Source organism: Loxodonta africana, chromosome 20 (assembly GCF_030014295.1).
Source record: "Loxodonta africana isolate mLoxAfr1 chromosome 20, mLoxAfr1.hap2, whole genome shotgun sequence".
In the NCBI taxonomy this organism is placed as follows: Eukaryota; Metazoa; Chordata; class Mammalia; order Proboscidea; family Elephantidae; genus Loxodonta; species Loxodonta africana.
Genome location: NC_087361.1, coordinates 30,270,395 through 30,296,753, shown reverse-complemented (window position 1 = coordinate 30,296,753; position 26,359 = coordinate 30,270,395). Strand labels below are relative to the sequence as shown.

The 26,359-nt window shown below is 38.6% G+C and overlaps 1 pseudogene; it reads left to right on the top strand.

Moving 5' to 3' along the window:
* Window positions 1–22,540: 22,540 nt before the first annotated feature.
* On the top strand, window positions 22,541–23,182 carry LOC100660281 (translationally-controlled tumor protein-like; annotated as a pseudogene).
* The last annotated feature ends 3,177 nt before the right edge of the window (window positions 23,183–26,359 follow it).

Here is a 26,359-nt window from a genome sequence, read left to right as displayed (position 1 = left end):
GCGAAGTGGTTAAGTGCTAGGGCTGCTAACCCAAAGGTCAGCAGTTTGAATCCACCAGCTGACCCTTGGAAAGTCTGTGGGTCAGTTCCATTCTGTCCTATAGGGTAGCTATGAGTCGTAATCTACTCAACGACAATGGGCTTTTTTTTTTAATATAAATTAACTGGCCCGTATCAAGAGTTTAATATATGGTAATTAATACAAAGGGGTAAGTATTTCAGAAAGGATAATGAGTCAGAAACTGAAACTGACTGGAGACTATAAGTGGAAGCTTAAATTGGTCTATCTTAAAGATCTGGGGAAGACAGTTATGGGAATAAGAATTAGGTAACGTGAATGTATATGAGTGTATTATAGCTTAAAACAGCCTCAACAGCTAATATTAAAAAATGGACAAATATATCCAGCCTACTGAACACTTAAAGAGCTGCCTTCCTGAACAGAATTGGAAATAACTCTTCTATGCAGTGCTGGACATGTAAGAGTTATATAATAAACACTGTCATTTCCTAGCTTTTCATTTCCCTAGATAAAGATATTCCTGACTTGCTTCTAGTCTCACCCGTGTAACTATTCTTTGAATGTTTAGATAATAGATTTGGTCATGAAATGTGTTGATGGCAAAATGAGTTGGATTTGAACTTTGGGGTTAAATCCACTTCTTTTTTGAGCCAAACTGCACCCCTTCCCTATTTTCTTTTGAAGATCCAGAGTCTGAAAGCAAGTGCATGTGGTCACAAGGAGGGAGCATGTGCTGAGAGAAGGAAAGGATTCCTGAGATCGTGAATCAGACTTTTTACACCAGGACTTTTTCTTTTAGAGTTCAGTGACAATGATCTTTATGTACTTTTTTAAAGATATTTTTACAAGGCTATTAAATGTTATTTTTCTTTTTTTTTTTTATCTGCTGTAAATTATTCAGAATGAGTATGCATGACCTATATATAAAAAAGGATTGGAAAATATTTGTGCCGGTAAATGCCCTCAGTCTTTTAAGGTGTTTGCTATTGGATTTGGCATTACCATTGAAACTGTCATACACCAAAAATGGTTTCCCACTGACCTAGAGTTCAGTCTTTGGTTTAAAAGTTGCTCATGGAGGCAGCATAAAATATTTGACCTATTTCAGTGCTTTAGGTTCGTTTATGACTTTAATAAGTCTAGTCTATATCCTGGTAAAATTTATAATTCTTATATAGAGAGTCTAGAATGCTATCATGACATCTATGTAAAAAAAAAAAAAAAACCCATTAGTGGATATACTGTAATATAGCAAATTGTGGGTTAGGGTTTTCGCATCATTCCCATTAAAACTTCTATTTTTTTTTTTTTTTTTGGAAATGGAAAATAACATGGGCAGGTATACATTTGGATGACCAAAAGGGGGAGAATCTCAGTTCATGCATTTAAGCAGTTTTCAGTAATGCATTACTGTGAAATTTATAACATCATGAATTCTAAATCAGAACTCTAAATACCTTCAAGTACATGCTTTTGTTTTTCTACTGAAAACTACTGGTCATCAATTTTCTTTTTTATATATTAAGCTATAAAAGAAAGATTTATAGCTTAATTTTACTCTAGGTAACCTTAACATGGCAAGATATTATGCAATATTTGCAAGACTATTTACTAATCAATAAAAAATGAGGTTACCATGGTAACTAGTTTATCTTGAATACTCTGCTTATGTAACCTCTGAGATTCAGAGCAGTTTTTCAACTTAACCCTTATATCAGCTATACTCATTTCAGACGCTCTCTCACACTTGAGACTATAAAGAAAAATGTTTTCTTTACTAATTGTACAGATTTGAGTGTTTTTAGACAATATGTCTATAATATAGACCAAGTACCTTGGATATTTGGAAGAATTTTAAAGGTGAACATAATATAAAAGGACTTTTAAAAAGACTTTAGCAATAGCAAAGAGATGGGGGCAGAATATTTGTGTAAGTAACCATGGACCTAGAATTGTAATTTTCAGAAAATGCCTTGAAGTAAAATCAGCCATTTGATCCCCATGTTATTCTGAGAAAATCTATAAGACAGATAACATCTGGTTATCAGGACACTATCTTATTAACTCAGCTCATGTAAAGAAAGGAAAATCGTGCTTAACTCCTAATAAGTTTTGCTACAAATAATACATACGATTTTTGCAGCGAATGGGCGTATTTGGAGTTCTGGAAATTTAAAACACTCTTCATAGATCTCATTTTCTTGCTGCAGAGCATTTTAATATGCTATTGCTTCTGATTAGAGTCACTTTGCCATTTCTGTATGCCCTCCCACCCCCATCCCTGCCCTGCCACTAACACTGTTTGGTTTACTCTTATTGGTTCTTTACAGCTCCGCTGAGATATACTCTCTGGGGATGTTGCCGTGACTCCTCAAGACTAGGTTAAGTCTCCCCCTATGTGCTTGGATAATACCTGTGAAGATATTTTCATCCTTAATTTGGTTCGCTTTTCTGGCATCTACCAGCTGTAGTCATCCCTTTGGGCAAGGCCAGGGTCTTATTCTGTGCTGTGTGCCTGAAGATCTACTCAGTGCCTGGACCGTGAGCCTGTTGTCGTCAAGTCGATTCCGACTCATAGTGACCCTATAGGACAAAGTAGAACTGCCCCATAGGGTTTCCAAGGATCAGTTGGTGGATTCAAACTGCCAGCCTTTTGGTTGGCAGTCGATCTCGTACCCACTGAACCACTAGAGCTTCACCTGGACCACGGTAAGTCCTTAATAAACATTGTACTAAGTAATTTTTAGACTATTGTAGGGCTGGGTTGATATAAAATGTAAGCTTAATCATGGGAAAAACAGGTATCATTCAGCTGCTAATTTGCTCATTATTTTGTCACTTTAACTGAGTTATCAGGACAATTCTCTGAGAATAAAAATGAAAAGTACTTGGTCTGATTATTTCAACTATCTCAACATCCAAACTTCGTAACTCCTGAGAGAATTTTACTTATTGATTTTAGACCTTCTGACTCAGTCCCCAAATATATGAACTAGTGTTCTATATGGGAACAACTTAAGCAATTCTAGATAGAAAAATTCACTTGCAGCACCTTCAGGAATAATTAGGCCCAAACCACTATGTTGTATTCAGGGTTGTTAATTCTTACATGTAATCCAAAATCTTATATTTCTAATTTGGGTTATCTTTATTTTGCATCCACAGCAAGGCAGGGGGAAAGGAGGCAGTGAAAAAGTTATTTCTTGGCATTTAGCAATTAGTTGATCAATATGCAAATTATATTCAAAGTATTATAAAATATGCATCTATTATTTTTGGTTCATCAGATTGGGTTATTTTTAATTTTAATATGATGCAACAATAATTAAGTGATTTAAAATATATAATTTAATACTGAGCTGGTTTCTCAGTAGCAATGCTTGCCAGGTTGTACATGAGGCTCCAGGTAAATGCTCAGCTACAGGGTCCAAAGGACAGCAGGTACAGGAGGGGACCTGGAAACCAACCCATGCTAGCAAGGACTAGAGCGGATTGCAGAATTCCTAAACTAACACTAGGGAAACGAAGGCTTTTGACGCGTTGAGTGGGTGTGTCTGTGTGTATGTGCCTGTGTGCCAGGTATGTATGGTCCTGTGTCAAGGTGTTAATATGTTTTAGGGTCTAACTGTGTGTGAATGTGAGCAGCTGAGCTGGACATGTGTGTGAATGTTGGTGGGTCTGTGCGTTAGGTACACGAAAGGATATTGCTGATACTGGTGAAAGTTTCATAACGTCTAAAAAAGATGTCCCTTAGATATTCCAAAATTTTTTTTTTAATTATTATTCTGCCAAGCCAGCAGAGGGAAGTCACACATTACTTTTTGGTGGGCTTTAGAAACATTTTTTCAGGCTTTTTCTGAAAAGGCCTACCTTCTTGCTAAAAAAAAATAAATTATTTAATATAGAGGGCTTGTAGCTTGGTGTCTCATAAGCACACCAGTATCAATTCTTAAAAAGCAGCCTTAGACTTTAAGTTCTTTACTTTTCCTAATTAAAAAAAAAATACTAATAAAATACCACAATATTCTTGGTAGAAAGTAATTGTCTTGCTATTGATGATATTCAAAATGCTTTCAAACTGCTGAGTTCATTTGTGACATCAGAAACTTAACTACGGAATCTAAATGACACTGCAAAATGTAAAGGAAAATCTATCAGTCAAATTTCAGTGCCAAAAGTAAATTATTTTAATATTTGCTATTGTATTCTTCATCTGCTTTTTTTTTTTTAGTTTAAGAATGTCTGAGGAAGAAGGGAAACATTTTCAATTTTAAGATACAAACAAGAATAGCTCTTTGCCAACACAAAACATAATGTGGGAAGGTTATAGCTATTGTTTCTAAGAATATAAGAGCTGATTGCCTAACATTCTGTGGGTTCTGTACCAAAAACACTGTAATGCTTACATGGCTCATGATGGGATGATCTAAGTCAATATATTGTGCAGTTCTGAGTGACACAGAACAATAACACCATTATTCTTTATATTTTAGTCTCTGTATGAAGTTAATCATGTTCACTGTTCCATCATCGATTGTCATTCACTCATTTTGTAAAATCTGAGCATCTGCATTTAAGGTTATTGTTTCTTTTTACTACAGCTGGCTACAATAGATTGAAATGACAATTTCAGAGCTACATATAAAAGGTCACAAAAAATGAATGTTCAAAATAGAAACATCTTACTTTGCAACGAGTATATGATCTACGTATAAACAAGGTGTCTAAAGTTGTAGAAATTGGAATGGGTTTATCTCATCACATGTGTCTCAGTTATCTAGTGCTGCTATAACAGAAATACCCCAAGTGGATGGCTTTAACAAAGAGAAATGTATTGTCTCACAGTCTAGGAGGCTAGAAGTCCAAATTCAGGGTGCGAGTTCTAGGGGAAGGCTTTCTCTTTTGGTCAGCTCTGGGGGAAGGTCCTTGTCATTAATCTTCCCCTGGTCTAGGAGCTTCTCAGCTCAGGGACCCCAGGTATAATTTATATATTATAATTTATTATAATGTACAATTTACATATTTGCATATCTATGTAAACTTTTTTTTTTTTGCAGAAAAGACAATGAAAAAGTCCAACACCTTTTAATAATACAATGTCAACAAAACAACAATAACCAACTTTTCTACAAATGATTGAATGTATTAAGGTGATGGAACATAATAGCTATACCAAAAGGGCAGTGGCAGGTAAATTGAGCAGCATTAGGCTCCAGCTTCTGCCTGATGGACATTTTCCCCTTTTCTTCTTTATCCCAGATCCTCAGTAAACAGCAGTGATCTTTCTCCTGAATTTCTCAGTCTGTGGTCTTATTTCTGTCATATGCATAACCTTGGCTGGCTGTGGAGCAAATGGCACCCGAGAACAGCAAACAGCACGAGGGAGAAGGGGGCTCCGAGATGTGAACTGAGAGCACATATGGAGAGGCCCTTGCTTTCTTTATTTTCATGCATTCCTCCTCCCCTCACCACCACTGCTCATTTTGTCTGTTCCATCCCTTGACTGTCTGTGTTCTTATATGTGCTACTACTTTTAATGTTTGATTACATATATACATATTTATTAACTTTTATTGAGCTTCAAGTGAACATTTACAAATCAAGTCAGTCTGTCACATATAATATACATCTTACTCCTTACTCATACTTGCTCTCCCCCTAATGAGTCAGCCCTTCCAGTCTCTCCTTTTGTGAAAACTTTGGCAGCCTCCAACTCTCTCTATCCTCCCATCCCCCCTCCAGACAGGAGATGCCAACACAGTCTTAAGTGTCCACCTGATATAATTAGCTCACTCTTCATCAGCATCTCTCTCCCACCCACTGTCCAGTCCCTTTCATGTCTAATGAATTGTCTTCGGGGATGGTTCCCGTCCTGGGCCAACAGAAGGTTTGGGGACCATGACAGCCGGGATTCCTCTAGTCACATCCAGACCATTAAGTATGGTCTTTTTATGAGAATTTGGGGTCTGCATCCCACTGATCTCCTGCTCCCTCAGGGGTTCTCTGTTGTGCTCCCTGTCAGGGCAGTCATCGATTGTGGCCAGGCACCAACTAGTTCTTCTGGTCTCAGGATAATGTAGGTCTCTGGTTCATGTGGCCCTTTCTGTCTCTTGAGCTCTTAGTTGTCGTGTGACCTTGGTGTTCTTCATTCTCCTTTGATCCAGGTGGGTTGAGACCAATTGATGCATCTTAGATGGCCGCTTGTTAGCATTTAAGACCCCAGATGCCACATTTCAAAGTGGGATGCAGAATGTTTTCATAATAGAATTATTTTGCCAATTGACTTAGAAGTCCTCTTAAACCATGGTTCCCAAACCCCCGCCCTTGCTCCGCTGACCTTTGAAGTATTCAGTTTATCCCGGAAACTTCTTTGTTTTTGGTCCAGTCCAGTCCAGTTGAGCTGACCTTCCATGTATTGAGTGTTGTCCTTCCCTTCACCTAAAGCAGTTCTTTTCAGCTAATTAATCAGTAAAAAACCCTCTCCCTCCCTCCCTCTCACCTCGTAACCACAAAAGTATGTGTTCTTCTCAGTTTATACTATTTCTCAAGATCTTATAATAGTGGTCTTATACAATATTTGTCCTTTTGCCTCTGACTGATTTCACTCAGCATAATGCCTTCCAGGTTCCTCCATGTTATGAAATGTTTGATTCGTCACTGTTCTTTATCGATGCGTAGTATTCCATTGTGTGAATATATCACAATTTATTTATCCATTCATCCGTAGATGGACACCTTGGTTGCTTCCAGATTTTTGCTATTGTAAACAGAGCTGCAATAAACATGGGTGTGCATATATCTGTTTGTGTGAAGGCTCTTGTTTCTCTAGGGTATATTCCGAGGAGTAGGATTTCTGGGTTGTATGGTAGTTCTATTTCTAACTGTTTAAGATAACGCCAGATAGATTTCCATAGTGGTTGTACCATTTTACATTCCCACCAGCAGTGTATAAGTGTTCCAATCTCTCCCCAGCCTCTCCAACATTTATTATTTTGTGTTTTTTGGATTAATGCCAGCCTTGTTGGAGTGAGATGGAATCTCATCGTGGTTTTAATCTGCATTTCTCTAATGGCTGATGATCGAGAGCATTTTCTCATGTATCTGTTAGCTGCCTGAATATCTTCTTTAGTGAAGTGTGTGTTCATATCCTTTGCCCACTTCTTGATTGGGTTGTTTGTCTTTTTGTGGTTGAGTTTTGACAGAATCATGTAGATTTTAGAGATCAGGGGCTGGTCGGAGATGTCATAGCTTAAAGTTCTTTCCCAGTCTGTAGGTGGTCTTTTTACTCTTTTGGTGAAGTCTTTAGATGAGCAAAGGTGTTTCTTCGGGTTTCTCTTCGTCATTTTTGGTAATGTTTTGTATTCTGTTTATGCCTTGTATTAGGGCTCCTAGGGTTGTCCCTATTTTTTCTTCCATGATCTTTATCGTTTTAGTCTTTATGTTTAGGTCTTTGATCCACTTGGAGTTAGTTTTTGTGCATGGTGTGAGGTATGGGTCCTGTTTCATTCTTTTGCAAATGGATATCCAGTCATGCCAGCACCATTTGTTAAATAGAGTAGCTTTTCCCCAATTAACTGACACTGGTCCTTTGTCAAATATCAGCTGCTCATATGTGGATGGATTTATATCTGGGTTCTCAATTCTGTTCCATTGGTCTATGTGTCTGTTGTACCAGTACCAGGCTGTTTTGACTACTGTGGCTGTATAATAGCTTCTGAAATCAGGTAGAGTGAGGCCTCCCACTTTATTCTTCTTTTTCAGTAATGCTTTGCTTATCCGAGGCTTCTTTCCCTTCCATATGAAATTGGTGATTTGTTTCTCTATCCCCTTAAAATATGACATTGGAATTTGGATCGGAAGTGCATTATATGTATAGGTGGCTTTTAGTAGAATAGACATTTTTACTATGTTAAGTCTTCCTATCCATGAGCAAGGTATGTTTTTCCACTTAAGTATGTCCTTTTTAATTTCTTGCAGTAGTACTTTGTAGTTTTCTTTGTATAAGTCTTTTACATCCTTGGTAAGATTTATTCCTAAGTATTTTATCTTCTTGCGGACTACTGTGAATGGTATTGATTTGGTGATTTCCTCTTCGATGTTCTTTTTGTTGATGTAGAGGAATCCAAGTGATTTTTGTATGTTTATCTTATAACCTGAGACTCTGCCAAACTCTTCTATTAGTTTCAGTAGTTTTCTGGAGGATTCCTTAGGGTTTTCTGTGTATAAGATCATGTCATCTGCAAATAGAGATAATTTTAGTTCCTCCTTGCCAATCCGGATACCTTTTATTTCTTTGTCTAGCCTAATTGCCCTGGCTAGGACTTCTAGCACGATGTTGAGTAAGAGTGGTGATAAAGGGCATCCTTGTCTGGTTCCCGTTCTCAAGGGAAATGCTTTCAGGTTCTCTCCATTTAGAGTGATGTTGGCTGTTGGCTTTGCATAGATGCCCTTTATTATGTTGAGGAATTTTCCTTCAATTCCTATTTTGGTGAGAGTTTTTATCATAAATGGGTGTTGGACTTCGTCAAATGCCTTTTCTGCATCTATTGATAAGATCATGTGGTTTTTGTCTTTTGTTTTATTTATGTGATGGATTACATTAATGGTTTTTCTGATATTAAACCAGCCTTGCATACCTGGTATAAATCCCACTTGATCGTGGTGAATTATTTTTTTGATATGTTGTTGAATTCTATTGGCTAGAATTTTGTTGAGGATTTTTGCATCTATGTTCATGAGGGTTATAGGTGTATAATTTTCTTTTTTTGTAATGTCTTTACCTGGTTTTGGTATCAGGGAAATGGTGGCTTCATAGAATGAGTTAGGTAGTATTCTGTCATTTTGTATGCTTTGAAATACCTTCAGTAGTAGTGGTGTTAAGTCTTCTCTGAAAGTTTGGTAGAACTCTGCAGTGAAGCCGTCTGGGCCAGGGCTTTTTTTTTTGTTGGGAGTTTTTTGATTACCGTTTCAATCTCTTTTTTTGTTATGGGTCTATTTAGTTGTTCTACTTCTGAATGTGTTAGTTTAGGTAGGTAGTGTTTTTCCAGGAATTCATTCATTTCTTCTAGGTTTGCAAATTTGTTAGAGTACAATTTTTCGTAATAATCTGAAGTGATTCTTTTAATTTCATTTGGTTCTGTTGTGATGTGGTCCTTCTCGTTTCTTATTCGGGTTATTTGTTTCCTTTCCTGTATTTCTTTAGTCAGTCTAGCCAATGGTTTATCAATTTTGTTAATTTTTTCAAAGAACCAGCTTTTGGCTTTGTTAATTCTTTCAATTGTTTTTCTGTTCTCTAATTCTTTTAGTTCAGCTCTAATTTTTATTATTTGTTTTTCTCTGGTGCCTGATGGATTCTTTTGTTGCTCACTTTCTATTTGTTCAAGTTGTAGGGACAGTTCTCTGATTTTGGCTCTTTCTTCTTTTTGTATGTGTGCATTTATCGATATAAACTGGCCTCTGAGCACTGCTTTTGCTGTGTCCCAGAGGTTTTGATAGGAAGTGTTTTCATTCTCGTTGCATTCTATGAATTTCCTTATTCCCTCCTTAATGTCTTCTATAACCCAGTCTTTTTTGAACAGGGTATTGTTCATTTTCCAAGTATTTGATTTCTTTTCCCTAGTTTTTCTGTTATTGATTTCTACTTTTATTGCCTTGTGGTCTGAGAAGATGCTTTGTAATATTTCGATGTTTTGGATTCTGCAAAGGTTTGTTTTATGACCTCATATGTGGTCTATTCTAGAGAATGTTCCATGTGCGCTAGAAAAAAAAGTATATTTTGCAGCAGTTGGGTGGAGAGTTCTGTATAAGTCAGTGAGGTCAAGTTGGTTGATTGTTGTAATTAGGTCTTCTGTGTCTCCATTGAGCTTCTTACTGGATGTCCTGTCCTCTGAAAGTGGTGTGTTGAAGTCTCCTAGTATAATTGTGGAGGTGTCTATCTCACTTTTCAGTTCTGTTAAAATTTGATTTATGTATCTTGCAGCCCTGTCATTGGGTGCATAAATATTTAATATGGTTATGTCTTCCTGATCAATTGTCCCTTTTATCATTATGTAGTGTCCTTCTTTATGCTTTGTGGTGGATTTAAGTCTAAAGTCTATTTTGTCAGAAATTAATATTGCTACTCCTCTTCTTTTTTGCTTATTGTTTACTTGATATATTTTTTTCCATCTTTTGAGTTTTAGTTTGTTTGTGTCTCTAAGTCTAAGGTGTGTCTCTTGTAGGGATCATATAGACGGGCCGTGTTTCTTTATCCAGTCCGAGACTCTCTGTCTCTTTATTGGTGCATTTAGTCCATTTACATTCAGCATAATTATAGATAAATAAGTTTTTAGTGCTGTCATTTTGATGCCTTTTTATGTGTGTTGTTGGCCATTTCATTTTTCCACATACTTTTTTGTGCTGAGACATTTTTCTTAGTAAATTGTGAGATCCTCATTTTCCTAGTGTTTGACTTTATGTTTGTTGAGTCGTTACATTTTTCTTGGCTTTTATCTTGAGTTATGAAGTTGTTATACCTCTTTGTGCTTACCTTATTATTTACCCCTATTTTTCTAAGTAAAAACCTAACTTGTATTGTTCTATATCGCCTTTTATCACTCTCCAGATAGCAGTTCTATGCCTCCTGTATTTAGTCCCTCTTTTTGATTATTGTGATTTTTTACATATTGACTTCCGTGATTCCCTGTTATGAGCATTTTTTTTTTTTTTAATTAATCTTAGTTTGTTTTTGTGATTTCCCTATTTGAGTTGATTATCAGGATGTTCTGTTTTGTGACCTTGTGTTGTGCTGGTATCTGATATTATTTGTTTTCTGACCCAACAATATCCTTTAGTATTTCTTATAGCTTTGGTTTGGTTTTTGCAAATTCTCTAAACTTGTGTTTATCTGTAAATATCTTAATTTCGCCTTCATATTTCAGAGAGAGTTTTGCTGGATATATGATCCTTGGTTGGCAGTTTTTCTCCTTCAGTGCTCTGTATATGTCGTCCCATTTCCTTCTTGCCTGCATGGTTTCTGCTGAGTAGTCTGAACTTATTCTTATTGATTCTCCCTTGAAGGAAACCTTTTTTTTCTCCCTGGCTGCTTTTAAAATTTTCTCTTTATCTTTGGTTTTGGCAAGTTTGATGATAATATGTCTTGGTGTTTTTCTTTTTGGATGAATCTTAAATGGGGTTCGATGAGCATCTTGGATAGATATCCTTTCGTCTTTCATGATGTCAGGGAAGTTTTCTGTCAGGAGATCTTCAACTATTTTCTCTGTGTTTTCTGTCCTCCCTCCCTGTTCTGGGACTCCAATCACACGCAAGTTATCCTTCTTGATAGAGTCTCACATGATTCTTAGGGTTTCTCCATTTTTTTTAATTCTTTTATCTGATTTTTTTTCAGCTATATTGGTGTTAATTCCCTGGTCCTCCAGATGTCCCAGTCTGCATTCTAATTGCTCGAGTCTGCTCCTCTGACTTCCTATTGCATTGTCTAATTCTATAATTTTATTGTTAATCTTTTGGATTTCTACATGCTGTCTCTCTATGGATTCTTGCAACTTATTAATTTTTCCAGTATGTTCTTGAATAATCTTTTTGAGTTCTTCAACAGTTTTATCAGTGTGTTCCTTGGCTTTTTCTGCCACCTACCACCAGTTTGCCTTATTTCGTTTCTGATGTCTTGAAGCATTCTGTAAATTAGTTTTTTATATTCTGTATCTGATAATTCCAGGATTGTATCTTCATTTGGGAAAGATTTTGATTCTTTTGTTTGGGGGGTTGTAGAAGCTGTGATGGTCTGCTTCTTTATGTGGTTTGATATGGACTGCTGTCTCGGAGCCATCACTGGGAAACTAGTTTTTCCAGAAAATCCGCTAAAAAAAAAATGCAGTCAGATCTCTATCAGAACTGCCTTTGGATTATAACCGCCACCTTGTTCCCTCTAAGGATGAAAGTCTGAGATTTGGATCATATATGCTTGGCTGTAGCTGGTCCAATTAGGGGTGGATTTTTGGTCCCTGGGGTTTTTTTTTTTTTTTTTTTGGTTCCTTCTCTCAGGCTGGAAGAGTGGGTTAGGAAAAGACCAAAAGAAAAAAAAAGGAGGGGGGAGCAAAGCCGCTGCGGAGCTGGAGCCGTTCTCCCTCTGGCTCAGGAAATTCCAATGTTAATGAAGCCGCCTGGGGAGGGTGGGGGAGGGATCAGAGAGATAGGAGAGTAGTACCTCAGAATACAGCCAGAGTTGCTTGTCTTGCTTGGAATGACTATTTTATCTGAGATTCCTGAGGGGCGTGTTGCCTATGTGTGCTGGCTGTGTGGAGATTGACCCCGGGGATCTGGCCCACTGAATCTGCGGTCAGATCCTCCACTGCCAGTCCCACGCCCAGCGTCAGGGTTCCCCTGCTGGGACGGTGCACTCCCGACTCCAAAATCAGTCGCTGCCTCCCGGGGACTACTCATCGTGCCAGCCGTGTCACCGCGCCACCCCCGCGAACTGGATGGGCCCCCTCCCGGGTTTAGTTCAGGGGAGTGGAGCAGCTCCCTGTGCTTGTGCGTGACAGCGCCCCGTCAAAAGCCCGGCGGCAAGATTCCCCGGCTGGGACGCTGCACTCCCAGCTCCAAGACCAGTCACTGTCTCCCTGGGACTTCTCCCACCGGCCACGTCGCCACGCCGCCTGCGTGAACCGGCTGGGCCCCCTCCCAGGGTGAGTTCAGGGGGGTAGGGCTGCTCCCCTTGTTTGCGCCATCAGCTCCCCTGGGGCCCTGCCCTAAATCGGGCGCCAAGGTTACCTGACTGGGACGCTGGATCCAGGCTCCAAAAACAATCGCTGCTTCCCCATGTTTGTTCGTTTTCCGTCTCTAAATCTGTGTTTGTTGTTCAGAGTTCTAGATTGTTATGTATGTGATCGATTCACTTGTTTTTCGGAGTCTTTGTTGCAAGAGGGTTCCGAAGTAGTGTCTACCTAGTCCTCCATCTTGGCCCCGCCCCTCTCTATGTAAACTTTTAATTATTCGACACACACATACACATTTGATACTGAGGAAAAAGTTTGCTGAGTGAGAACAGGAAGAAAGAAAAGGTGACTAGATAGCTATATCTCCAAATATGTATCTGCCACAGCCAGAACTTCTTTAAAAGTGTTGAACCAATAGTGTATCTAGCAACTAGCCCCTAAAAGCATGTTATAGACTGTTATTGAATTGAAATCATAAATGGTTAAAAAAATAGGAGTGAAATAATTATTTTCTTTCATTCACGAAAGAATTCTAGGTTATGTTCTTCCTGCCATTACTGGGCTAACATTTTAACTATCGTGTTATGGCATTAGGGTCCTGGTGGCATACTGGTTAAGAGCTATGGCTGCTACCCAAAAGTTAGGCAGTTAAAATCCACCAGCTGCTCCTTGGAAACACTATGGGGCAGTTCTACTCTGTCCTATAGGGTTGCTATGAGTAGAAATTGACTCAACGGCAATGGGTTTTGATGTCATAGACGACAGTATCTTTTTCCTGAAGTTTTGTGTCCAGCAGCCCATTTTTTGCCCATATAGAGCACTGTTGCTGTTGTTTCCATTGCTGTAAGTCAATTCTGACTCATAGCAACCCTATAGGATAGAGTAGAACTGCCTCATAGGGCTTCCAAGGAGCAGTCAGTGGATTCGAACTGCCGACTTTTTGGTTAGCAGCTGAGCTCTTAACTACTGTGCCAGCAGCGCTCCTGTTTTAACGTAATCTTACCACAAAAAAAAAGAGCGCTAGTGCTCTTGGTTTAAAATATTCATTTGAATTTAGTATTACAAAAACTTACATGTCTTACTTGTTGGGATCAAGTGGTCTGAACTTCAAGTATGTACAATAAAATGGAAATAATGCAACCTACTGTAATCATATTGTGCCAATATTCAGGCAGGGCACAAAGGAAATACAAAACAGGTTTTGAAACCAATCAAATTAATCACAGCTTAGGCTGAGAAAGAGAGAGGGAAAGATTGTTACTCATCAGGTCATGCTGTGATGATGAAGGGAACAGAGCTGATCACTTGATTATGGGGACGAGAGACACAGAATTGTGGAAAACCTTCCAAAGTAACTAATTTCTGGTAATGTGCGGTATTTCTGCAATTTGGGAACATGAGCTGAATCTCTCTTACAATTGATGACGTGTTTTAAGGTTAAGGCCCCAAACACAACCAAAACTCTTTCATCCTGAGTCCAAGCAGTAAATGATAATACACAGAAAACAAATACGGGAAAAGGAACTTGTCTTAGTTTTTTAGTTCTGCTAAAACAGAAATACTACAAGTGGATGGCTTTAAAACAGCACCGGCTCTAGGAGGTTTTTCTCTCTGTTGGCACTAGAGGAAGGCCCTTGTCTCTTTCAAACTTCTTTTCCGAGGTTCCTTGGCAATCTTCAGGTAGCATGGATTCTATTGTCCCCAATCTGTGCATAATCTGCTCTTTTTATATATCAAAAGCAATTGGCGTAAGACACACAATACATTATATGGCCTCATTATGTAGCAAAAAAAACCCTATTCCCAAATGGAATTAGATCCTCAAGTACAGAACGAAAATCAACCCGTTGCTGTGGAGTCTATTCCAACTCAAAGCAACTCTATAGGACAGAGTAGATCTGCCCCATAGGATTTCCAAGGAGCAGGTGGTGGATTTGAACTGCTGACCTTTTGGTTAGCAGCTGAACTCTTTAACTACTGTGCCATCAGGGCTCCTCCCCAAGTACAGTCGTTAAGATTTACAACACAATTTGGGAGGACACAATTCAATCCATAACAGAACTTGTAGTGTGAAATTGAAAACAGAGTATCAGAAGATAACTCTTGAAGTATATCAGAGACCTATAAATAAAATTACAGACTTTTACATTTCATTTTAATGTCATGTCGATCCCTCAAAGACTCTTTGTGTCCAATAGAAGCAAAATCACCTAATATTCACCCAATTCAAGTGGCTATATTTCAGGTGATATCGTGAGTGTTCAGAATGCTGATGGAGGAAAGACGAGGGAGGATGGTCAAGACCAGCACTGCCCTCTTGCTCAGCTCCTACCCGCGTTCTCATTGAGTTTAATGGTGTCATCTAAATAAATCACTGTGTTAATAAGGAAGTGACAGTGGGTAAAACAGGCTTCTCAGGATTTTGGGATTACATAAATATGGAAATATGGAGAGACAGTAAGTCAGTATGAAATGAGGATGAATTTGATTAAAATTTCCGATCTAATTTCACTAGCTGTGTGATTTTGCTTGCTCTCTCTTTTCCTCAGTTTCTTCATGGAGCTATTAACATCTACTGCATATGTTTTTGGTAAAAATTAAATGAAGCAATATATGTGAACTTCTCATAAGAGTACCTAATGTGTACCCAGCCAGTTGCCATTGAGCCAATTTGGACTCAAGTTGACCAGGTGTGTATCAGGGCTTTAAATGGCTGATTTTTGGGGGAGTAGATCACCAGGTCATTCTTTGGAGGGGCTCCTGGGTGGACTTGAGCCTCCAACCTTTTGGTTATCAGCTAATCGCGTTAACCTTTTGCATCACACAGTTACTCCAAACCTAATATATAAAAAAAAAAATATGTAGAAGGTGCTTAATTGCTAATAACTCTTTCTATAGGCAGTAATATTTTCTTTACTATCTAAGAACTTTATCATTTGGTTATGGATATTACCTTTAAACTCAGGTTATACCAAATGCAGTTTCATGCTTCCTGTCCTAAAAATACGATGGAAAATAAGTTACTACTAAAGAAATATTGGTAGTTTATAAAACTTTCAATAGTCTTCTAAGTCTGATTATTTTGGGACATGAAATTATAGCAGCCAAGATAAGGTACTTGTTTGGCATTTTAATGAGTGAAGCTGACACCAGAACTTTTTAATGTAATGTATTTTCATGGCTCCTGTCACTATGAGAATCATGTGTTCAAAGAAATTAATTCAGAAAAAGAAATTAATACATGCATGCTTTTGGTCCCTACTTCTAGCCATGACAGACAAAGCAAAGGATGAAAGGAGGGCTTATTATTCTGAAGCAATGACACCTTAAATTAAAATGACAGCGTTTCATTCCTTAATTACAACTTCTTTTTACTGGAAGACCTAAGCACTAGGCTATTTATTGAAATAGGAATTCAGGAGACTTGTGTATGAAGTTTCTATTTCTATGAAACAAAGTACCGTGATTTAGCAGCTTAAAACAGATGTTTATTTTCTCACAGTTTCTCTAGGTCAAGAGTCAAGGCACAGCTTAGAGCTGGGCCCCTTCCTCAGGGTCTGACAAGGCTGTGATCAAGATGTTGGCCAAGCTACATTGTCATCTGGAGGCTGAACTGGCTGTTGGCAGAATTCTTTTCCCTGTGGCTATGACTGAGGTTCTCATTTTTTTTTTTTTTGCTATTGTTGGCATAAGCTATTCTCAGCTTCTAGGGGCTATCTGCTCTTCCTTGCCCACTGGCCCCCTCCATATCAATTCAAAGACAATCATGACTGTTTGCTTCTTCAAGGCTAACAGGAGAATCTCTCTTACTTCAGTCTGCTAAGACAGAGCCTTATTTTTGAATAAGAAAATTGAATAATCATAAAAGTAACATCTGCTCACATTTACCATATTCTGTTGGTTGGTTAGATAAAGTTATAGGCTCCATCTACACTCAGAAAGGTAATTATACAAGGAGATAATTCACTGGGGGTCACCCTAAGGTGGTGGTTGTTGTTAGGTGCCGTGAAGTTGGTTCCCACTGATAGTGAACCTATGTACAACAGAATGAAACACTGCCAGGTCATGTGCCCCCTTCACAATCATTGCTATCTTTGAGCCCATTGTTGCAGTTACTGTGTCCGTACATTTTTTGAGGGTCTTCCTCTTTTTAGCTGACTCTCTACTTTAGTAATCATGATATCCTTCTCCAGGACAGACTGATTGACTACGATACCTAAAATATATATATATATATATATATATATATATATATATATATATATAGGTAACAAGAAATCTCTGCCTTTCTCTCTCCCTTCCCCTGCTCTATCTATGTCGATGGTGGAAGCATATCAATTGTTCAGTTAAAAACATCATAGCATTACAAAGCTTGCAACTCTGTGATAACGAAGTTCTGCAAAGAGAGATATAAAATTATATTTATCCAGAGTAGATTAACCAGTACTAATCTAGCCATGTTCTGCTAGATTATCCGCTCCCATTCTTCAAAAGGCCTTTGGCTTTTCAAATTTTCTGAAACTATGATTGGATTTATTACCATCTCTTATATACAAAAGAGGCACATTTAAACAACTTTGAACTACATCTGAACTAAGGGTAAATGTTTATAATTATATTGGTAAGAAAGATAAGAATTTTAAAAAATTATCAAAGGAAAACATGTAAGAAAAACTTAAATTGACCAGAATTATTAATTTTTTTAAAATTAACTAGTTGTTTAAATGAGAGATATAACTAAGTATAGTTAAACAAAGGTCAAAAATGCTAATATCATATATTAATTTTGGAATTTCAGTGATAGTGGGAAAATCATTTGCAAAGTGCTAGATCTACTTATTCTGAAAAAATTAGATATTATGATTTAGTATAATTTGGACACATACTGAAAGATAAATTGCATTTAAGTGAATACTGTATTTTTCCAGGCACATATTCATTAGCTAAAAGGGAAATTATTTCAAAATTTAATTCATACTTATGTGTGACTAAATTCTATGATGAGATGATGGGCTATCTTTTTTCACTTTTATATCTTTAAATTTGCAAAGCTCTTTCTGAAGCCATGTATTGATTACATAGACATTCTGCAGAGCTAAAATTAAAATGTACATATCATAGAGGAGGGTCAGTCAGCAAGGGTTGTTTTCTCAATTTCACGTCCCCAGACAGCCATCAGGCAGCCAGCAGAAAAATGCCTTTTCAAGCCGTGGAGTCTCCAGTTTTTATCTCTGACATTACATTGAGATTCGACAGATGGAAGCCCAGCAGCAGACATGCAAAGTGGATGCCAAATGAGGCACACATACATAGCAGAATGGTGCTCTACCCAGGTGGTCATCTTCTCCCTTCCAGAAACTTTAACATGGCTCACTCCAAACGTGACTATGCTGTAGCGATATTGACACGTTCTTCAGTCCTTGGTGAATGTCAGTGGGCTCTTGGCTCTCTGCATAAGGAACTTTAGCACGCTCTCTGCTCTGTACATATGTCCAAGTTGGCAGCCAGTTGGTGTGGCTGCTGATGTGTCTCTATCTGTCAAATCTCCTCATCACCTTTGGGACAAAGATAGACAGTATGAGTATGTCAGCAAGAATGTTATCATTGCCTATGGAAGGATGTCCAGGGAAATAACAATCAAGAGATATTATAGAAGTGACCTGGCCAATTATCTTTATCATCTAAACCAAGGATCTATTTATCTTTTGGAATACAAGCAAAATCCAATTAAAATGGAAAAAAAAAAATGATGATTTTAGCCGAGACTTCAATAGTCTTTAATAGTTTAATGAATAAAACACACCTTGGACAATTGAGACCAAGAAAGAATGGATGAAGCTTATGGAGCAGTAGAATAGTTTTTCTAACAGAACATGATGTAGGATATTAAAAAACTACATTAATAGCCAATCTTTTTAATTGATTAAAATTACAATAATAAATCATTACATGAAACAGAATCATGCAGATATTCCAAGTGTTGATGTAATCAGTTTTCAGACGTTTTTAGAATGATGTGCACGTTTCCATACTCACAAGCACATATATTATACTGCCCATTTGTCTTATCCATTGCTAGTTAATGGAAGACACCCAAATCATTTTTGCTTCAAATTTATCAGATAACCTTGAAATAATTGGTTGACTTGGTTCCATTTTAAATTAACTTCTCCATCATTTTCTCATTTCATTGATGCTGCCTTTAATTGTTATATTCATTCATCCATTCATTCATTCCAACAAATATTTACTGAACTAATTATCTCCTGTCCACTCCTTTAAACAGTTCTTCTGACTGTGTTCCCTAATGAATTGTATGAAATCACTGCTCACTCACTTACTCGCTGGAGGAATAGACTTAAGAGTCATCCTTGACTTTTCCCTTTCACTTACCTCCCACATACAAGCATCAGTTACTTAGTCTTCTTACTTATATTTCCTAAATGTCATAAATCATTTGTCCTGTTTCCAGTGCCGCTGGCAGTGTTTCTTCCTGACATATTTAAGTGACCCTGGATAGGACTATATAACCAGGGTCTATATAACCTAGACTGAGACATATACCAGTGTCGGGCTTTTTTATAACAGTAAAGATGCATTTTTCACACACAAAAAAGATAAATGCTACCACTTTCAATCATCCTGGAGAGATTACTTCTGAAATAGTAAGAATAGGGGCTGGGACATGTGGGAAGGGCTTTTTTCTCCTGTGTGGAGTGGGTGTATAATTTTGTCTCATATTTAGTTGTGGAAATATTGTCCAAATGCTTTTTTAAAAGAAACTAAAATGTATCTTTTCCTTTTGACACCCCCAGATGAGGAATGGAAACCTTAAACCTGGGCTTTTCTGTGGTGGTCTTGACAAATTAGAAATAGGAGAAGAAAGTAAGTTCCTGAGCAGCCTGAATCCAGGACAATTATTTTTGATCTTTTGCAGTTCAAAGAGATTTATCTGAGTTCCAGATTCATTGGCGAGTGTGAAAACAATGAATAATTATCCTTTGGGGATTCTAGAGCATGATAAAGGAATTGAGGACTTGAGAGAGGCCTGGGCATCACCTTTATCAAGGTTAAGTACAGGTTGCAAACTCTGATATAAGTCGTCATTGGTTAAGCTGTACACAATTCAGTATAATTTAGTGGTCATAAACATGGGTTGTACAATCAGAATGCTCCTTGGAAGCAAGGATGGTGAGACTACATCTCACATATGTTGGACGTGTTATCAGAAGGGACCAGTCCCTGGAGAAGGACATCATACTTGGTAAAGTAGAGGGTCAGCAAAAAAGAGGGCGACCCTCAAAGAGATGGATTGACAAAGTGGCTGCAACAATGGCTTCAAGCATAACAAGGATTGTGAAGATGGCACAGAACCAGGCAGTGCTTCTTTCTGTTGTACATACAGTCGCTAAGAGCCAGAACCAACATGATGGCACTCAACAACAACAACAAACGTGAATTGTGGTGACAGATTCTGCCGGTTTGAATTTTGATTTCCCTGCTCTTTTTTATGTCCCAGTCTCCTCATCTCCCAGTCTCCTCATGTAAGAAGAGCTGATGATAATAATACCTATCTTGTGATGGTGTGGTGAGGTTAAAATGAAATAAGACACATTTAGAACAGTGCTTGCCACAGAAAGAGTATGTGATAAATAGACGGTAGCTAAATGTTAGTGATAACTGTAATGCAGATCAAAGAAATTGAAAATGCAGTTTACACTTGCTTTACTTCCACATTCTACCCGCTTCCAAGTTGCCCTCTCTAAACTATCCTCCACCATTGCCTTACAGAATTCCCAGAATGTTTTCTTTAACACCAGGATTGATTATGTCATTCCTTATATTAAATTTTTTTCAAGGCTTCTTCATAGCTTTCAAGTTAAACCAAGGTTTCTCAACATGGAAGAAATAGGGTGACAATATGACTTGTCATCTTAGCGGCACACGTTTAAGAGTGAGAGTATGCACTATAAATTATTACTTGGGAACAACAGGCAGAACTTGGACTATCCCAGGCAAACAGAAACATATGGTCCCTCTATGAATAAAGGCCTTTTGTGGTCTACTCTCCAGCCTCATGTTAGTTTCCTAGTCCCACTAACAGTCCCCCAAACTATCACGTTTTCTCGACTCTGTGCATTGGTGCATGCGGCACTCTTTGCCTGGTAGCCACTACGACCTTTACCCTCTTATTCATTTACCAAATTTATACTTGTCCTATTGAGCCATAGCTAAGTTCCAGAAATATCCCTGGATTCACAAATTCTGAGCCATTTGTGCTTCTATGTATCAGGTGACCTGGGTTTGACCTAACCATAGTAAAATAATGATAATAGTTGCCAGGTATAGAATGTCTTCTATGCCCGGCACACTGGCACCAAGTTATGTGCCTTTTGTGTTTTTCTTCTAAATAATCCTACAAAATATGTGTTGTATGTGCATATTTTTCTATGTATTTTTCAGATAAGGAAAATAAAACTCAGAGTCGTTATGTGACTTGCTGGAATCCACGCAGCTAGTGTCATAGGCAGTGTTCAAGGTCAGATCTATACGTACCTAACCCCGCCCATTTTTTCATCAAATTTATTTCATCTTATCAAAGAGTTGTAATATTTTTTTTATCATTTTTTCACCTAAATTACAGATTTCTTGAAGGTTAACGCCATTCTTTATTCTTTTTTTTTTTTTCATTTTATATCTGTAGTACCTAGCCCATGTTTGGCACATATTAAGCACATAATACATGTTTAATAGACCAATCCAATGACCTTGTGAACAAACAATAATCAATTTCTTTCAGTTTAAAGGCTTCCTTCCTGAATTGGGACTCTGGTCCTCTCTCTCAATGGGACTCTGGGCCTTATATCTCGGTTGACTACCTAGCACGGTCCTGGAAGCCTGCAACTTAACAAGCTCCATCAAGCCATTTCCAATCCATGTTGACTCCATCTGTGTCAGAGTAGAACTGTGCTCTATAGCGTTTTCAATGACTGATTTTTTTGGAAGTACATAGCCAGGCCTTTCTTCCAAGGTGCTTCTGGATGGGCTCTAAGCTTTCGAATAGTAGTTGAGGGCATTAACTGTACCACCCTGAAACTAGCACTGGGTTAAAGCATTTGCAAAACATCAAGATAAACTTACATACGTGGCAAGGCATAAAGGTACTACTTCACAGGGGAATGGCGGATCAGAGAAACAAAACATTTACTACATAATGCATCAGAAATTTTAAATACAGGTTGCCTCCACTATTTTGTTTCAGAATTAACCAGAAATATCTTTTTTCCACAACTTGCTCAAAGCATCAAAGAAGTAGAAATTTTGATAAGGAGAGGAAATGGAAAGGATGAGAGGTAATTTGGGAGCATAAGGGTACTGTGGAGGAGGCCTTGGTCTTAATGGGATTTTGAAGCAGGGAACTTTGGATAGCTAGGTGACAATATTGAGGCAGGCAGCCTCAGAGCCCAACCCTTCTGAGAGACTCCTGCTCTGACTTACCCTCCTACACTGAGCAGAATAAGCTGCACGTTGTCCTAAAATTGTCCTTGACAAGATAACACAGAACCGGCCATAGATGGCTTCAACCCACCTCTGGATGGAGACTTAACATCCTAATGAAAAATAAATAAATAAATAATTCATCCCTTCCTCCATCCTGGGGATCAAACCCTTGTCTAAAGAGAATGCAGCTTTTTCCGCCCGCTCCCCGCTGCCCCGTGGGCCGCTCCGGCTGCACTGCCCTCGCTCTGGGCTCCGGGCTCCTGCTAATCTAGCGCCACCGTCGCCTCCCCTCAGCCGCCACCATGATCATCTACCTGGACCTCATCAGCCATGATGAGATGTTCTCCTACGTTTACAGGATCCGGGAGATCACGGACGGGCTGCGCCTGGAGGTGGAGGGGAAGATGGTCAGTAGGACAGAGGGTAACACTGACGACTCGCTCATTGGTGGAAATGCCTCAGCTGAAGGCCTCGATGGTGAAGGAACCGAAAGCACAGTAATCGCTGATGTTGATATTGCCATCAACCATCACTTGCAGGAAACCAGTTTTACAAAAGAAGCCTACAAGAAGTACATCAAAGATTACATGAAATCAATCAAAGGCGAACTTGAAGAACAGAGAGCAGAAAGAGTAAAACCTTTTATGACAGGGGCTGCAGGACAAATCAAGCACATCCTTGCTAATTTAAAAAAACTACCAGTTCTTTATTGGTGAAAACACGAATCCAGATGGTATGGTTGCTCCACTGGACTACCGTGAGGATGGTGTGACCCCGTATATGATTTTCTTGAAGGATGGTTTAGAAATGGACAAATGTTAACAAATTTGGTAATTATTTGGATCACCTGTCAGCCTGACTGGCTGCTGCTTTCCGTCCACACAACACCAGGACTTAGACAAATGGGACTGATGTCATCTTGAGCTCTTCATTTATTTTGACCTTGATTTATTTAGAGTGGAGGCATTTTTTTTTTAAGGAAAAAAAACCCAAAAACATGTAGGTTGTCTAAAAATAAAATGCACTTAAACTCAAAAAAAAAAAAGAAAATGCATAGTCATCTCCAAGCTCTGAGCACCTGTGTGAAGTTCAATCCTGAATATTCATGATGTATTTACATTTCCTTGTCTGCTCTTTGTAAAAGCCCACCTCCCCAAGCTGTCCGCCAGCAGTCTTGGAGGCAATAGCCCCTATTGCTCCTTTCCTTGTACAACGAAATAAAGGCATCTTTCTGATCTCCCACCTCAGGCTCTCATTTATTGGCTGTAACAAGTCAAGCTGAGCAAAACCTGGGTTTTTCACCCGGCAACAATATAGTAAGATTGACAATCTGGTAGCACTAGGATTCTGGTAATTTGGGGACAGGCGTATCAGCTCATGAAAGACAGTACACAGAAAAGGAGCTTGGTAAACACCATAGACAAACCTCAGCATTTAAATTCGCTTAGGACTAGTTCTTTCTTCCTGTGAAAACCCAGAGGCAAAGTGAATCTGCCATTTGCCTCTTACATTTCTGTCACCTGCAGGGTGATTGATGCCAACACAGACACGAATGTGAGTCCTTGCACAATGGAAAGAAAATGTGTGCAGGTTGGATTTATGAAGTGTGCATCCATGCGTGTACACGGCTCCAAACGGCCTGGGACAATTGGTAACCCTTCATGTTTTGCATTTAAAATGTTAAAATCTTTTTTATGCTGTCTCAGCACAATGTAGAATCCTCCCAGTTTTTATTTCTACTTTGGTTTTACCTATATTGCAATTGGTGAGACCAAGTGATGTTAATAAAACAGGGAAATGCCAGTAGCACAGGCAGAAAGTTAGAAAATCAGAGCTGCAAAAGGCCTTACTAATCACCTAAGTCAATGACTTCATTTCATAGTTGTGAAAATGGAAGCAAAGAGACATTGAACAGTTTTCCTCAAATTGCCCAGCTTGATCACGGTAGAGTGGGTCTAGAGCTCTGGTTTCTAGATTCAAGGTTCAGTCCTCTTTCTACTCAAGGGCACAGTTTCAATGGACATTACGTTATCACCTTCATGATCGCCCTACATTTATAAATGTCTCGTCAACATCTATGCCTTATGTACTTGAATATATTTAAAGGCTCATATACTTAGAGAAGTCACAGTCTTTCTGATGAGAAGGATAGATGCTGATAGAGTTTATGTATAGCATTGAAATAGGGATGTTTGCTAAATATAGTACTGGTAGATGAATAACAACTAAAAATTTAATTAATGTAATAGGAAATGATGACATTAAGTGTCTCCTATACATTTTTTTTATACTTAAGATGTAGCCCCTGGGTAGTGCAAATGATCAATGTGCTTGGCTGAACACCAAAAGGTTAGTGGTTCAAGTTCACCCAGAGGTGCATTGAAAGAAAGGCCTGGTGATCTGCTTCCAAAAAATCAGCCTTTGAAAACCCCATGAAGCACAGTTCTACTCTGATACACATGGAGTTAACTCTATAGCAACTGGTTTTTTTTTTTATTACCTCACGTATCTTTTAAGGAGCCCTGGTGGCACAAACGTTAAGCTCTCAGCTGTTACCAGACAGCTTGGCAGTTTGAACCCACCCAGAAGCTTCACAAGAAAAAGACCTGGAGATTACAGCCAAGAAAAACCTGTGGGGCACATCTACTCTGTCACATAGGGTCACCATGAGTTGGAATCAACTCAATGACACCTAACAACAACAACAACATACCTTTTAGATAACATGTGGTTTCTCAACGTGTCATCCACAGATCACTCTATTGACATCATCTGGGAGCTTATTATGAATACGGTTTCAAGTCTCATCCCAGAATTTCCACTTGATAAGATCTTCAAAAGATTCATACGCACATCAAATTTTTCATAAACACTGCTGTAGAGCACTGATTTCCTAGGGACATCTCCGCTTGTACAAACAGCTCTGGTCGAATTCTTATGAGTCTGTGAGTTCAAGGTAGTTTTTTTTTTGTTGTTGTTATTGTTTTCTTTCAAACAAAATAACTGTTAGCTCTTGAAGGAACTAATACTGGTGTAAAATAAATTTGAATTAGATCAAGATTTTGGTCTCGCTTGGTAACTTTGGGCAAAGCATTGAAACAGTTCCTTTACCTGCATCAAATGGGGTAATTAATTATACCTCAGGGCTGGGCGTGTGAGGCAAGTGAGGTGCCTCATGACCATGGGAATGGATGTCTCCTTGGCTTTTGCACTCTTGATGCCTCACTTGCCTCACCCTACTCCTGGCCCTCTTGTACCTATACTCCCAGGTTTGTATGTTAAGTAAATAAAGATTGAGTGGGAAAGTGTCATTTATTCCTTCTTTCAACAACTACTCATTGCACATTTTCCATGGAAAAAGATGCAAATATGAATGGGATACAGCCCAAAGTTGAGAACCTCACAGTTTATGTGGCTCAGAGGTGGCATGGAATAAATGAGCATACAAGTTGAGTTTTGAAACCTAAACTCTACTCCCAGATATGCCATTATCGAGCACGTGACCTCGAGTCAATTTCTTGGCTTTTTGTGTCTCTATTTCCTCATCCTTTAACTGAGGGTGTTGTGCAGAATAACCGCTATGGATTGAATTTTGTCCCCCTAAAATTTGTGTTGTAAACCTAGCATCTATGCCTGTGATTATAATCCCATTTGGAAATGGGTTGTCTTTATTAATGAGACAGAATTAGTACAGGGTGGGTTTTGAGTCAATGTCTCACAAGACATTAAAGGAGAAGATTAAGCAAGCAGAGATGGGGGAAGATAGATGCCACACTGCACAAAGATACCAAGGAGCCAAGGAGTAAGGACCTCTCTCCAGAGCCAATGGAGAGAGAAAACCTTCCCCTAGAGCCAGCGCCCCAGATTTGGACTTCTAGCCTCCTAAACTGTGAGAAGCTGTGAGAAAAATAATTTTTATTTATTAAAGCCAAAGGGCATTCCGGTGCAGCAGCACTAGGTAAAGAAGGCAATCCCTAAGGTACTTTGTGGCTTTAAAATTTTCTACTATTCTTAACCACATTAGAAATGGGGAAAGAGCATGAATTTTTGAAGTCAGCCAGATCTGAGCTAAAATCCACTGAGTCACCTTGGGAAAACTAGGTAACTTCTCTGTAGCTCAT